This window comes from Myotis lucifugus, unplaced genomic scaffold (assembly GCF_000147115.1).
Source record: "Myotis lucifugus unplaced genomic scaffold, Myoluc2.0 scaffold_115, whole genome shotgun sequence".
NCBI lineage: Eukaryota > Metazoa > Chordata > Mammalia > Chiroptera > Vespertilionidae > Myotis > Myotis lucifugus.
This window is the reverse complement of record NW_005871163.1, coordinates 2,778,106-2,793,431: the sequence shown is the minus strand read 5'-3', so window position 1 is coordinate 2,793,431 and position 15,326 is coordinate 2,778,106. Positions and strand designations below refer to the sequence as shown.

The following is a 15,326-nucleotide window of genomic DNA, read 5'->3' as shown; positions in this document are numbered from 1 at the left end:
CTCTGAAGTAGAGAGTCAAACCAACAGATAGCAGACCACAAGAAAAAGGGTAGTGATAAGGAGGCAGTTGCAAAAGAGCACCATGGCAAAAGAAAATAACACAGAACTGAGATAATAAGAATACAAAATATTCAGCAATTCCTTAGATTTTTGCAAAATAAAGTCGCATATACTATAAAGTGAAGTTACTCTATGAATTTGCATCTGACTTCATTCCCTCATACAAGGTACCTTTAAGAATTTTGAAAGTCCCGCTTAACACCTCAGACCAATTTAAATGAACCAAACTACTCCAAAATGAACAAAGGAAACAGGAAATACCGTAAACTTTTATTAACATTTCACTAAGGCTATATGTTACATCTGCCTTTTCAGAAGCTACCAAACTTTCGTTTTTGACCTCAGAAAAGTAAAGCTCCCCACCTCTATGCTAATCTACAATATCACTTCAGCCTAACTAGTAGGTTTTAATTAAAATACTGGTTTAAAAAAGATTACAATGTTGCTATTAAAATTATAATTTTAAACTAAATTATACGTATTTCTTTAAAATGCCCAGGCTTTCGGTTTAACAAACATTAAAAACATGCTAATTATAACAAGCCATACTTGCCCATTCATTATGCCAAGTACCTTCTACTTTCAGATTAAGCAACTTTCCAATCACTTACTTAAGAAATTAAGCCCATAACACCATACAATGCAGATGTCTACAACTCACATTCTGGCAGTTTTGCCAAGGAATAGCAACTTTATGTATAGAATCTTCATAAAAGAGGGTCTGGCAACTCAGGTTATTCAAGGGCTCTTTCTGTAGGCAGCTACTTCTCTCCTCTGTGGAAGTTTGTCAAATGGTATAATATCTACCCTGCCTATTTCACAGAGGTATTATAAGATCAACTGAGAAAATGTTTACCAAAGTACTTTGTAAATTGAAAGGCAATATACAAATGTAAGTCATTATTATTTCACAACTTGTTTGCACTTTAGACAGGTGGCAGACTAAACTTGCTCCTTAATACCATTGGGTTTCAAGGTCTACAAAGAAAAACTTCCTATTTCAGAGCATAAAGATTCACTAATCTTTATTTTTCTATATAAAAGTCCAATATTTATACCAATTATTGTTCCCTTCTAACATCTATTGCCCCTCTTTGGAAGAACAGAACTAGAAACATTCTTTTAGAAGTCAAAGCAATATGCAGCACCTAAAATTCTAATTGTAATTGTGAGTTTCTGAACACCTATATCCTACCCATATGACATTACTTGGCTAGGATTTTAGATCAGCTAAAACCATTGAACTGAGGCTGGCCATTTCCATGTTCTGCCCCCCACAATTTCCACCAACACGCCCCTTGTTTCTGAATTCTAATCCAGGCTTCACCACTTACTAGTTGTGTGATCTTGGGCAAGTTACTTAACCTCTCTTGTGCTTTAATTTCCTTATCTGCAAAATAAATTAGTTAAACGTGGTTTAAATAATAGACAGTTCAACCAGATTTAAACATAGTTCAAATGAAAGTGCTTAGAATAGTGACTGGTGCACAGTAAATGCTCAACAAGAATTACCCATTATTATTCCTTTATGTGAGCATCTGTCTATTCCGCCATACCACTTTCACTAAATTACAGAAACCTCTCCATCATTCTCCATAATCCCTTCTTTTCAAAGAAATGAGCAATTTTGAGGAAGCAGAAACTATAACCATATAATTGACAAAATTTCATTATACTATATATAACTGGATACTTGGTTGTATAAGTTCAATGATAACCTTACATAAAAGATACTAGCTCCCAAATGGTTTTCAATTATAGTAACACAAATAATATAATCTTCCTACTTCTAGATTAGGTTATCCTATATTTCTAATACAACAAAGCTGCTTCCTTGAATTGTATCATATAAAATTGCTGATGGCCAAACAGTTTTATGGCATAGTGACTAATAGGAAAGGTCTTAAAAACATGGTAAAACTTAAAAGGCTCCTATAAATGCTCCTCTATTAAGTTTTTTTTTAAGAGCTTGGAAAACAATTCATTCCCCCCCCCCCAAAATCAAAATCAAGAGTTTAGAGAAAAATATTCCCTTGACAAAGCAAGAGAAAATATTACTATTACATCAACATCACTACCATTATAATTAGACGATAAACAAGGAGTATCTTAAACTCTGCAATAAGCACAAGAGCTGAACTCCAAGTTTATTTTTTACATATCACGTAACACATCCTATGCATAATTAAGTGTTCTTGACAATGTTATAAATTCTAAAACTTAACATTTCACATGTGAGTACTCAAAGTACTGTTGGGTTGTTTAACTGACTTAATAGTTTTCCTCTGGCTTAAAACCTTAAAAAAGTAGAGATAATTTTATTCCACAGACAACTTCCTAGAGCTGCATCTGGCTTACTATGAGCCAGGATCTTTCTAGGCACTGGAATGAACAAGACATGTAAGGTTTCTGCTTTCGTGGAGTTTACATTCTAGTGAGGAAGACAAATAATAAATAAGTACACAAATTAGTCACTAAATTTCAGGACATTTAAATGCCATAAAAAATAAAGCAAGAGAGACAAGGAGGAGAGATAGATGACCACTGCTTTCTATAGTGTGATCGTTGAAGATCTCTCTAAAGAGGTCGATTTGGAGAACCCCTCTGAATGATGTAAGGAAGCAAGCAGTGCAAAAACCTGAGAGAAGAGCACTCCAAACAGAGTGAAAACAAGTATTAAGCCCTGGGAATGCACCTAGCAAAATCAAAAAAATATAGGGAAGTTCAGTGTAGCAGAATTGTAGTGAATAGAGAAAGGTAGGCAGGAACTAACTATATCATGCAGAAACTTGTAGGCCATGGCTAGGAATTTGGCCATTTTAATTGTAAGAGGAAGTCATTGTAAAATATTAAATAGAAGAGTGGTCTATCTGATTGATTTAAAAGATCATCCTAGCTATGAAGTGCATAATAGACTATGGGAGGTCAAGCAAGAAAGAAGGGAAACCAGTTAAGAGAATATCGTAATTATCTAAACCAGTGATGGCGAACCTATGACACGCGTGTCAGAGGTGACACGCGAACTCATTTTTTTGGTTGATTTTTCTTTGTTAAATGGCATTTAAATATATAAAATAAAAATCAAAAATATAAATCTTTGTTTTACTATGGTTGCAAATATCAAAAAATTTCTATATGTGACACAGCACCAGAGTTAAGTTAGGGTTTTTCAAAATGCTGACAGCCTGAGCTCAAAAGGTTTGCCATCACTGATCTAAACAGATGAGGAGGTGGTTTAGGTCAGAATATTAAGATAGAGATAATGATATGTGAACAGATTAAAAATATATTCAAGAGATAGAGCCAAGAGGATTTTCTGATGAGCTGGTTAGGGTACAAAGAGAAGAATTACAGATGATACCTAGGCTTTTGGCCTGAGTGGCTAGTTTAATGGTCCTGCCTTTTACTAAGAATAGTTTCATAGGAAATGATGATGGTAGGAATCACACCTTCTGTGTTGTGCAAGTTTAGTTTGAGATGCCTACCAGAGAGACAAATGAGATGTGAAGTAGACAGATGAACTATGACACTGGACCGCAGGGTCTTCAGGTCTAGGCTGAAGATATACAGACAGTTTTTAAAGCCAAAGAAATGGATAAATGTAGATTGGAAAGACTTTTTTATTTAATCTTCACACCAGCCCTATAGGAAGCAACTATCATTAATCCCATTTTATAGATCAGGAAACTGAAGCTAAGAGATTACGACTTGTCCAACATCGCTCTGCTAGAGTTAAGAAGAAAAAAACACACAAACAGATCTGACTACAGTGGCCATGACCTTTCTGAACTGGTATTCATCATTGGAACTACAGAACTTCACGTGAATACTGGAGTGAACCTTTTCTCAATTCACCCAAGGATGGTACATAACTAGTCCCATTCTAGATGCTCTAGAGCAGTGGCTCTCAACCTTCCTAATGCCGCAGTTCCTCATGTTGTGGTGACCCCCAATTTCATTGTTACAAATTGAACATAATTAAAGCATAGTGATTAATCACAAAAACAATATGTAATTATATATGTGTTTTCCGATGGTCTTAGGCGACCCCTGTGAAAGGGTCGTTCGACCCCCAAAGGGGTCGCAACCCACAGGTTGAGAACCGCTGCTCTAGAGAGAAGTCAATTTTTTACATACAATGAGTATCCAAATAAACATTAGGGTTTAGTATTCTCATAGAACGCCAATTGAGAAAACTCTGTCCTACACTATTATGTCTATTATTATTCCATTACTATGATGACAAAGTTGACTATGACTAGGAATCATTTAAAATGAGAAAGAGAGGGAAGGCAGGGGAGGTTGAAGGGGGGAAGAAATCAACCAATGAACTCATATGCATATATGCATAACCCATAGACACAGACAATAGAGTAGTGAAGGCTTGGGGGGAAGGAAGGAGAGAGGACAATGGGGGGGGGGACATATGTAATACTTTCAATAATAAAGATTTATATTAAAAATAAATACATGCTTACATACATACATACATACATACAATAAAATGAGAAAGAGCCCAGCCGGCATGACTCAGTGGCTGAGCGTTGACCTATGAACCAGGAGGTCACAGTTCAATTCCTGGTGGGGGCACATGCTGAGGCTGTGGGCTCAATTTTCAGTGGGGGGCATGCAGGAGACAGCCAATCAATTATTCTCTCTCATCATTGATGTTTCTCACTCTCCCTCTTCCTTCCTCTCTGAAATCAATCCTATATAATAAAAGCCTAATATGCTAAGTGTCCGACTGTTCATTCAACCACTTGACCAGTCACTATGACATGCACTGACCACCAGGGGGCAGATACTCTGACTAGTACGTTAGCTTGCTGCTGGGGTCCAGTGGATCAATTCTGGGCAAAATGGGCCGGACACACCCTGGAGCCCTCCCATGGCCCTTCCCCGGCTGGCCAATCTCCCAGGGTCCTTCCCCAGCCAGCTGGCCCCAATCAACCCCAATCGCTAGGTGAGATGGCCCCAATCAGAACTGGGCGAGATGGGCCAGACACGCCCTGAATGAATCCGTGTACCAGGCTGGTTTCAGCCTGATCCCCGCAGGCCAGGCCAAGGGACCCCGCCAGTGCACAAATTTGTGCACTGCGCCTCTGGTAAAAATATATTTTTTAAAAATAAAATAAGAAAGATTGATAAACAAAATAAGTAACCATCCTGTGATGTTTCATAGCCTTCTCTTTGTAACCAGTAAACCAAGTATTATTTGGGTTTTTATAGCACCAAAGATGATTTCACTTTAATTAAGACTACACCAGAACTCTATTGGATCCACTCACAATCAACATTCAGCATCTGTTTTCCTCAGAACATCAGTTCATCAGAAAACCAGAATGTCAAGTTCTCCAATGCAAGAATCTGTTTTTTCATTAATGTGTTCCAAGCACCTAAACAGTGCCCTTTTTCAGAAAGAACCTAAATTTCCAGCCTCCCTGGATAGAGCTTGTTACCTTATAAGATAAGGAGGTTTTTCATGTTATTTTAGTTATTGGCACCACTAAAATCTATGTATCCTAATTCAGAACTTTAAACTCTCCATTTAATCTTCCTAAAATTGGCCTTCTTTCTTATGGAAACATAAAAGGTTCTAGATATGGCCATTAATGGTCAAAATAATTCCCATACCACGGTGTCAATATATCTTGTGTATACTGTTCAAAATAACTAGCATACAGTGTGAACCAATAACTACTATATCATACATACTCTAAAGAAAAAAATATTCTCCTTACAATTTCAGTTATCCTGTTAAACTCCTCAAGTATTCTTTCTGAGCATGGATATTATGAATCAATGCAGCATCTCCATTAAATGCAAAAGGTTTCAAATGAACAGTTCTGGCTAGACCAGAAATTCCATTCCAATCGATTTCATCTGCACATAATAACCTACATGTATCAGTGCAGTATTAGTGAACAACGAATTTCATTTTTGAGCTATAAGGACCTGCCAACCGCAGGCAAAAAGTCCTTCCCACAATGGGTCACTGAAAAGACTACAGAGCTTTTTTTTTAAAATCAGTTACCTCTGGTAAAACATATTGTAGGGAAAACAAGTGCTCTCATACATTACTTGTAGATATGCAAATTAGTACAATACTTCTGGAGAAAAACTTGGCAATACCTAACAAAACTACATATGCACTTAACTTTTGACCCAGCAATCCCACTGATATGAATCTATCTTGAAGGTACACCTCTAACAATACAAAAATACATTTGCACAGGTCATTTATTGCAACATCTATAATCTATAATAATAAAAGGTAATATGCTAATTAGACCAGACGTCTTCCAGATGTCATTCCAGAGACGTCCTTCCTGACAAAGCTGGGGCCAGAGAAAGCCGGCCCGGGTCCCGGGTACCTGCCGGCGGCCGGAGGAGGGAAAGAGCCCGGGTCTCAGGTGCTGCCAGCAGCCGGAGGAGGGAAGCCCGAGTCCCAGGTGCTGGAGGGAAGCCGGTGCCGACAGCCAGGGGAAGGAAGGCCTACTCTTGCACAAATTTTTGTGCATCGGGCCTCTAGTTGCTTATAATTGCAAAACACAGGGAAAAAAACCTAAATGCCCATAAGTAGAAGAATAGTTAAATAAATTAGGATACATCCTCACAGTAGAGTAGGATACAGCTGTAAAAAGAAAAAAAGTGAAGAATACTTTTTAAATCTCTCTTCAAAAGAATGAACTGATTTGGAGTGATTTCCAGGATATACTGTACTGTTAAGTGATAAAAGTAAAGTTCAAAAGAGTATTACATGTCACTCTTTATACAAAAAATAGAGAATAGGAAAATAGCATGGCAGTTCTCAAAAAGTTAAAGAGTTACCACATGACCCAGCAATTCCACTTTAAGTTATATATACAAGGAAATTGAAAACATATGTCCACACATAATCTTATATAGGAATGTTCACAGAAGTATCATTCATAATAGCAAAAAAAGAAAAGAAAAGAAAGAAAAACCAAATGTCCATCAATTGATTCACGAAACAAAATGTGGTATATTCTTACAATAGAATATCATTCAGCCATAAAAAGGAATAAAGTACTGATACATGCTTCAACATGGATAAACCTCAAAAAATTATGCTAAGTGAAAGAAGCCATGCACAAAAGTCCACAAATTATATGATTTCACTTACATGAAATGTCCACAATAGACAATTCCATAAAAAAAGAAAGTAGATTAGTGGTTACCAGGGACTGGGGAAAGGGGAATGGGAAATAACTAACTGCTTATGGATACAAGGATTTCTCTTGGGGTTGATGAAAATGTTCTTGAATTAATGGTGATGGTTGCACAACCTTGTGAATATACTAAAAACCACTAAATCGTACACTTCAAAAGTGTGAGTTTTATGGTATATGAATTGTATCTCAATTTAAAAAATTGTGTGAGAAAAAAAGAAATATAAGAAAACACACACAATCTGTTCATTTGTGTAGAAGAAAGAGAGGAAGAATAAACCAGAAACTTAAGAGACTGGTTAATAACTACAGGACATAGAAAACAGGTAGGGAGAAGAGGGGATGGGAATAGGGTAGCAGAAATAAGGAGTAATACTTCTCTAAGTATATCCTTTTATGTACTAATGTTTAGTAGCAGTAATGTTTCATATAACAATGTAAATATACAAATAATGAAAATCAACCAGGACTGGGGGAAACCCAAAATGGAAAAGAGTAAGAAAAGAACTTAATTGCATTACAGATTAATAACATAACCACACTAAAAGGAATGGGGAAGAAAAAAACAAACCTAGGTAACTTTGGAAAACAGTATTTTGAGTAAGATACTGTAAGGCCAAAGACACACACCAAAAAGCTGTATACAAATACTGCATTTAATTAGCAACTATGTTTCTCACAAGGGCATGGGTTAGCAATCGTAACTACTTGATGTGCATTCTAAAAGTGAACAAATAAGTTAGTATACTACAGATGAGAGCCAGGCTTCTCACTTCAGAAAAAAAGTTACAAGAATAGGAGACAAGTTGGAATGAACCTTGTGGTGTTAGACTGGAGTAGAAGATAGCAATATGAACTCATATAGAGTTCATATTACTATATATAGAAATAAATGTGTGTATGCATGGATGGTTTAGTATATAACATATTATCTGCTAGTTCTGTCCTCGGAGGGCCTAGGAATAATGACACCCCAATGAGCACACCTAGCATCCAGATCTTGATTTAAATTCTATTCTCTAATAAAAGGAAGCAAAGTTCCTTAGAGAGAGAAGTGGTTGATTCCAGGAAAGATACAAAATAAACATGGAATAGTGTATAGTGCCAGGATATAAAACAGTGCTGAAAAAAGGGTGAAGGCCAACGTGAAAGAGTTCCTAATGGCCAAAACTGAAACAATGTGAGCAATAAAATATTACTACTGGATTATAACCTGTAGAATAATTACCCACGAGATCATACTTATATAAATAAATAATTGAATAAAATGAAGAAGGGACATCTCTTCTTGACAGAAGAATTCCAATAATAAATGCAAAAGGAATGAGGGAAATACAAAACCGACCCTGGGCCCAGTGATGTGATTCAATGGTCAAGCATCGACCTATGAACTAGGAGGTCAACATTCAATTCCTGGTCAGGGTACATGCCCAGGTTGCGGACTCGATCCCCAGTGTGGGGCGTGCAGGAGGCAGCCGATCAATAATTCTCTCTCATCGTTAATGTTTCTCTCTCTCTCTCCCTTTCTCTTCCTCTCTGAAATTAATTAAAAATATATTTTTAAGAAAAACACACAAAATCACCATTAGGCAAACGCCACAGTAATAACTTGCAGACAAGATCCACCAACAGTTGCTAAAATCACTGAAAGTTTGAGAAGAAACAGTATCTCTCAAAGTATAAAGAATAGTAACTTTACAGTAGAGAATCAGCAGAGGCCACCTTAACAAAGTCATCAAGGTTAAAGTATTACTAGCAGTAAGATACATCAACACCATGTACCCTCTAATATGATACACTGAGAAGGACAGATCACTTCTGTGGTTTTCTTGCAAACACACATAACCTCAATCTAATCATTAGAAAAATATCAGAGAAGCCCAAAATGAGAATTCTACAAAATAACTGACCAATACTCATTATATCAAGGTCATGAAAGAAAGGAAAAAATAAACTCTAGTTTAGTTAATAGTAGTATACCAATGCTAATTTCCTAATTTTGATCATGGTACTATGGTTATGTAAGTGGTCAACATTAGATGTGTGAAAGGTATATAGAAACTGTACTATCTTTGCAACATTTTCTGTAAGTCTAACATTTCAAAATAAACAGCTGAAAATAAATAAAAGTCATCAATCAATCATCTTATTCAATTTCCTTTTTCTCTGCTCAGTGATCTCATCTGGAATTTAATATTCCAATTAACTTAGAGAGCCCAGTAAGTGACAGTAAAACAAACTAAAATCATAAAAATAGACTGGCCGGTGTGGCTCAGTGGTTGAGCGTCAACGTATGAACCAGGAGGTCACGGTTCGATTCCCAGTCGGGGCATATGCCCAGGTTTCGGGCTTGATCCCCAGTGTGGGTATGCAGGAGGAAGCCAATCGGTAATTCTCTCTCATCATTGATGTTTCTATCTCTCTAGCCCTCTCCCTTCCTCTCTGAAATCAATAAAAATATATATTGAAAAAAAGAAAAGAATGTAACTCCCACTTCCATCACCCTTCCTTCTCTGCTAAAATCATAAAAATAAGATCTGGCATCGCAAAAGTTAATTGCATACTTTATGTTCCCTTATAAATGTTTTCATCAAAAATATATGCTAGCTGCTGTGACTTTACTGGCTTTGCAAACTTCTTTTTAAATGACATGAGAAACTTTTTATGTTTTCAATATCATGATAACCTGCAATATGTGCATGTAAGAATGCATTTCATTTGTCTGTTAAACCAAATACATTTACATTTAAAAAATTATCTACAATAGATGATAGCATTTGTTATTTATTATTATATAGTTGTTCAACTATAAAATTCAAATTTGTTTCACAAGTTAATTTGCTTTTTTTTGGTTAATTCTCACCCAAGGAAATTTTTTTATTTATCTTTTAGAGAGTGTGGAAGAGAGAGGGAAAGAAAGAGAAACACATTGACTGGTTGCCTCCTGCATGCGTCCCAACCACGGCCTGGGCCACTGAGAAGCCTGCAGCCAAGGTATGTGCCCTTGACCGGAATCAAACCCGGGTCCCTATGGTCTGCAAGCCAACGCTCTATCCAAAGAGCCAAACTGGCTAGGGCCTCAATTTGCTTTTATCCTAACATAAATGTCTCTCCATACTCCAAACCGCAGTCATTGTTATTTTAAGTTCTGAAAATCTGAATTTAAAAAAATCAACTGTTCAATGTACCCAGTCCTCTTTTTTTGTTTCAAATATCAAGAAAGAGCCATTTAGTCTTTTTAGGGAAAAATGCTTGGGACAACTGAATTGTATGGCTATTTATGATGTGCATCCTCTACTGACCAATCCAGTCCAATAAACAACACAGTCTTCTAAATTTCTTTAATCAAATGGGATTTTTAGTACACATTTATATCAATAAGCAGATTAAGTGATTGCTTATATTTGCTTTCTCGTCCATACACCACCTGGATGTCTATATTGAGAGTGAAATACCTCAATGACCAGCAATTGAATGAGAAGTGTCATATGCAAACAGTATGACTAGAAATTTAAGCAACAAAGTGATAAGAATCTTAGGAAAGCAAAATTCATAAAAGTTTAGAATTTCAAGAGGCCTTAATAGGCCATTTAATCTATTCCAATGACAACCCCAGACACATGACAATCTATCCTAATTTTAAAAGCCTTTAGATTTCCAATTTCCCTAGATTCTGCCATTTAATCCTATCATGCCCTACCTAATACTTTATTTTCTCAAATGACATAATTATCCTATATAATAAAAGCCTAATATGCAAACTGTCCCCTCGGGTGGCCGTTAGACCAGACGTTCAACTGCTCTCTATGACGTGCGCTGACCACCAGGGGGCGGTGCGGAACACAGCAGGCGGTAGTGGAGGTGCTGCCAGCCCCAATGAGCTGGACAAGAGCAGGACTGTGGTGGGATGGTGGAGCAGGTGAGCGGGCAGCGCCAGGTCAAGGCAGGTGCAAGTGGGGCCTGATTGCCCCGCCGATCACCCTGCAGACCAATCACCCTGCAGACTGATTGCCCCACAGACTGCAACCAGTCACAGCGGCGGGGGGTGGGGATGGTGAAAGGCGGTGCCAGGCCAAGGCGGGGTGCTGGGCGGGGCTGCGGGGCTACAAGGCTGGGGGCGCAAGCTGGGGCCCTATCTCTGCAGGCCATCCTGAGGGACCCCACCCATGCACGAATCTGTGCACCAGGCCTCTAGTGTGTGTGTGTGTGTGTGTGTGTGTGTGTGTATAGTCAAGGATGTGCCAGTGTGGCTCAATGGTCGAGCAATGGTCGAGCGTTGACCTAAGAACCAGGTCACAGTTCCATTCCATCAGGGCACATGCCTGGGTTACGGACTCTATCCCCAGTGGAGGGCGTGCAGGAGGCAGCCTATCAATGATTCTCTCTCATCACTGATGTTTCTCACTCTCTCTCTCTCCTTTCCTCTCTGTAATCAATAAAAATACATTTTTTAAATAAAAATAAATAAAATCAAGGAAGTCATACACATGTGCATACAGGCACCTAGAACACTCAATTTTGCTTGTATAAACACCCGCTACAGAAAAACCTACATAATCAAAGGCACACATCCACCCCATCCCAATCACAAAAGCACTATGAAACAAACAATGTCACATAACTATTTTGGCCTAAAAATAACCAACGGAAATCAATTTTATAAACCTCGAGGTAAACAGGTTTCTTCCCTCTATGAATAACTAAAGTTTATTTGCTTTCCAAAACACTGCTCCTTTTCACCATCCACCTCAGGCACAACTGCAAAAACACGTAATGTACGAGATCCAAGCAGATACTTTTTTAATGTTTGATTTTTAAAACCATTTGGCTAACAATCACTTAAAGAACTAGGCCCAAAGAAAGAGTGAGTGATGACAGAGTACAACCGGTGTTAATGAACAAGTAACTGGATTTAATCAAGCAGCCCAAAGATGTGACTCAAATAAAACAAATCATTTCTGCAATATATATATATATATATATATATATATATATATATATATATATATATATATGGGAAAGACCCCAATCAAGGATGAAACGGGTACTATTGGAAAAAATTAAGTGTCTGTTAGAAATACAACAAAATGTTAACCATGAAATGTTATCTCTGGAAATGGAATTACAATGATGCGTTAGTCTGCTCAGGTTTGGTATTCCTACTATTCTGATTATCCATATTTAACACAGTATTACAGATATTTCAAAATTAAGGCAAATTACGCCCCGGTGCTTCACAGCTCTCCGGGATGGAAAACACGCCTTTTACATAACCTCCTGGGAAATGCGGTACCTACACGCTCCTGTCTTCCTCCTGTCTCCCATGAACACGCCACCCATCACCATATTCTCTGGGGCAGCTCCTGTCATCCTCCTCCTCATCTCACTCCAGAGACTACACAATGCATCTCGCCTCCCCTCCTGCTAGCAGAGGCTCTCAATTCTTTTAACCGGGGCGGGAGATTTGGAAAAAGGTTTACCAGATGATGAGCTGCCCCCACCCAAAAGCAGAGGAAGTGAGAAAGACACCTCGCCTCAACCTCCACCTCCACCCCTCAAAAGGTGGCCGGCGAGAGGGACACCGGGGCGCAGCTCTCCTCGGAGCTGGGAAAAGGAGTCGACCGCCGCGCCCGGCCCGCCTGGCCCCAGCCAGGGGAGGGGCGCTTGTTAGCGGATAAAGGGGTGAAGGAAAAGGTCAGTCAGAGAGGCGACCCCGGAGGGTTGAGGGACACGTACGGGCAGCCGCCGGAGGGGCGGGTCCCTCCGCCCTCTCGGGCGAGCGGCTCGGCTTCTAACGTGACTTGGTAGGCATCCGGGCCGCGAGAAGACCCCGGGGCCAGGGGGCCTCACCGCGCCGGCAGGGCTCCCTCAGGCCTTCGACGGCCGCCCACCCGGGACCCCGGCGCCCCGCTCGGCAGCGGCCCCGGAACGGCTCCGGCCGGCCTTAGCCCAGCCGGCGGGGCGCAAGCAAAGGCGGCCAGGAAGACAGAAGAGGAGGCGTTACCATACGCGGCTCCGGAGCTGGCGGGGGTGAGACGCGGTTCCTGTGACCCGGGCCCCGCTCAGAGACGGCGGCTGCGGTGGCCGCGTCCTTTATTTTTGCTGCAGCAGCGGCGACTTGTCAAAGGGAAAGACGTAAGAGGCGGCGGCAGCAGCAGCAGCAGCGGCAGGCGAGTCTCGCGGGATTTAGGCGGAACTCTCGCGCAGCCTGGCGCCCTCGCCCCGCCCCCCAGGCCGAGCGCGGGAGGCGAGAGGGACCCGGGAGGAGGGCCCGAGGAAGTTGCGGGAGGGAGGGGAAAGGGGAGAGGATGTCATTGGGGTGAGGGAAACCGAGGGTTTTTGGAGACTCAAGTCCCGCGCGGTCCCTTACCTTTCAGCCCTCGCGGAGTGGACCGGACTCCGCCAGTGAAGCACAATGGGGGCGTTTCACAAAGGGCGGGGAGGAGTGGGGAGCCAGGCGGCGCGCCCGTCTTCACTCCCGGGGGCCTCCTGGTGCTGCGGGACGGAACCCCGCGAAGAGAAGCTGACTGCAGCGCCCGTCGGCCGCACCCCTTTATCTCGGACGCGCACCCGGCGCTCTGCGCTCCTTATCTCCCCTCACACCCTAGCTAGACCTTTGCCCGGTCAAGTTCAATCCCATGCACGTATTTCACTTGACCTGCTAATATCTTATTATTCATGTCTTTGCGCGGCCGGACTGCCGGAATCCTGCAAATGCTGGGGCTTCCGACCCTCGGTTTTCTTTAGTGCTGAGGAACACGGGGTACATTTTCTTTGGTGGACTTACATCCTTCACCATAACCCCGAACTCCACAATGATGTCCCGTGAGGGACCCTAACTGGCTGGGTCATCACTGCGTCCCCAGCACCTCACACCGGTCCAGGTACTCATGACATTGTTGGAGGATGTTCGTGTCCCCGTCTTCCTTCCTTACCTGTGCTTACTCTTAGGCTCCTGCATGTCTAGCCACCTTCCAGGTGTCTGTCCTTCCTGGAAAATATTCTACTGAGCACCAGTTAGGTGCAACTGACTGAGGGTATGGAGTTGGTCTCCGCCCTCAAGAAGTTCACTAATTGGGGACATAAGAGGAAAATACAACATCCAAGTCATGCATGTTTCACTAATGTAAAAAAAAAAAGTATGGTAGAGGTAAAGACGGACTGGTTAAATTGGATGTATGTGAGGCAGGTTAGCTGGAGAGCTGTTTGACTCTGAGATAACTGGTTTCACCGTCAGACATAGAGGAGAATTCTGGGGTCCCATTTACCAGGTGTATGTCCTTGGGCAAGTTGCTTGACCTCTCTGAACCTCAGTTTCTTATCTGTCAACTTATAATGTTGGTTCTGATTATCACAGGGTTCCTGTGAGAAGTAAAATATATGTAAAGTCTCTGACATATATTACTCACTAAATGTTAGGCCTTATTTAAATGTGTGTAACTTTCAAGTTTGTCCATATAAAATGTCTACCTCCCTGGTAAACTAGATGTGAGCGAGTGGGTCTAGGTAGAGTGATGTCATTGTTGCTCGTGCTTTATGGTCTGGGTATTGTGTGTGAACCTGAGATAAGGCCAACACGCTCCCTTGTCATTTTCATTTTCACTTGCTAATGATGTAGGCATCCTTGCCTTTTCTCTTTCAAGAAAAGGACTCTACTTACTTTAAAGGCCATTTAAGAGATTCTCTCTTTTGCCCTCTCCTTAACTTCCACCCTCAGAGCTGTCTGGAAAGAACTGAATTCAATTTCATACAATTAACAAATACAGTGAATGTCTGCAAGTAAGCCCTAACTACTGTCCAACCTCACCTCGACCACTCCACCCCTTCCCTAAACACTCTAATTCTTAAATCTCCGTATGCTGGAGTCTTATTGTCAGCATCATTCTCCCAACTCTTACCAGTTCATTGTATCCAGATTTCCCCTAGAAAAGTGTTGGACATGGGAGGGGGGGTAGAAGGAACTCAAGGCCAAGGCCTCAGCATCCCAGGCCTTTGCCCTGATAGTCTGAGTAGCACACACTGGCCACTTCAGTCTGCTACATCTTTTCCCACATGTGTACACCACCCCCATCT

At 40.8% G+C, this 15,326-nt stretch overlaps 1 protein-coding gene across 2 annotated transcripts in view; it reads right to left on the bottom strand.

Moving 5' to 3' along the window:
* HERC1 (HECT and RLD domain containing E3 ubiquitin protein ligase family member 1) overlaps positions 1-13,389 on the bottom strand; it is a 177,983-nt gene extending 164,594 nt beyond the window's left edge. For both annotated transcript variants that reach the window (XM_023757829.1, XM_023757830.1), the window contains exon 1: positions 13,258-13,389. The gene's annotated coding sequence lies outside the window, so the exon portion shown is untranslated. The remainder of the gene's footprint in view (positions 1-13,257) is intronic.
* Positions 13,390-15,326: the final 1,937 nt, after the last annotated feature.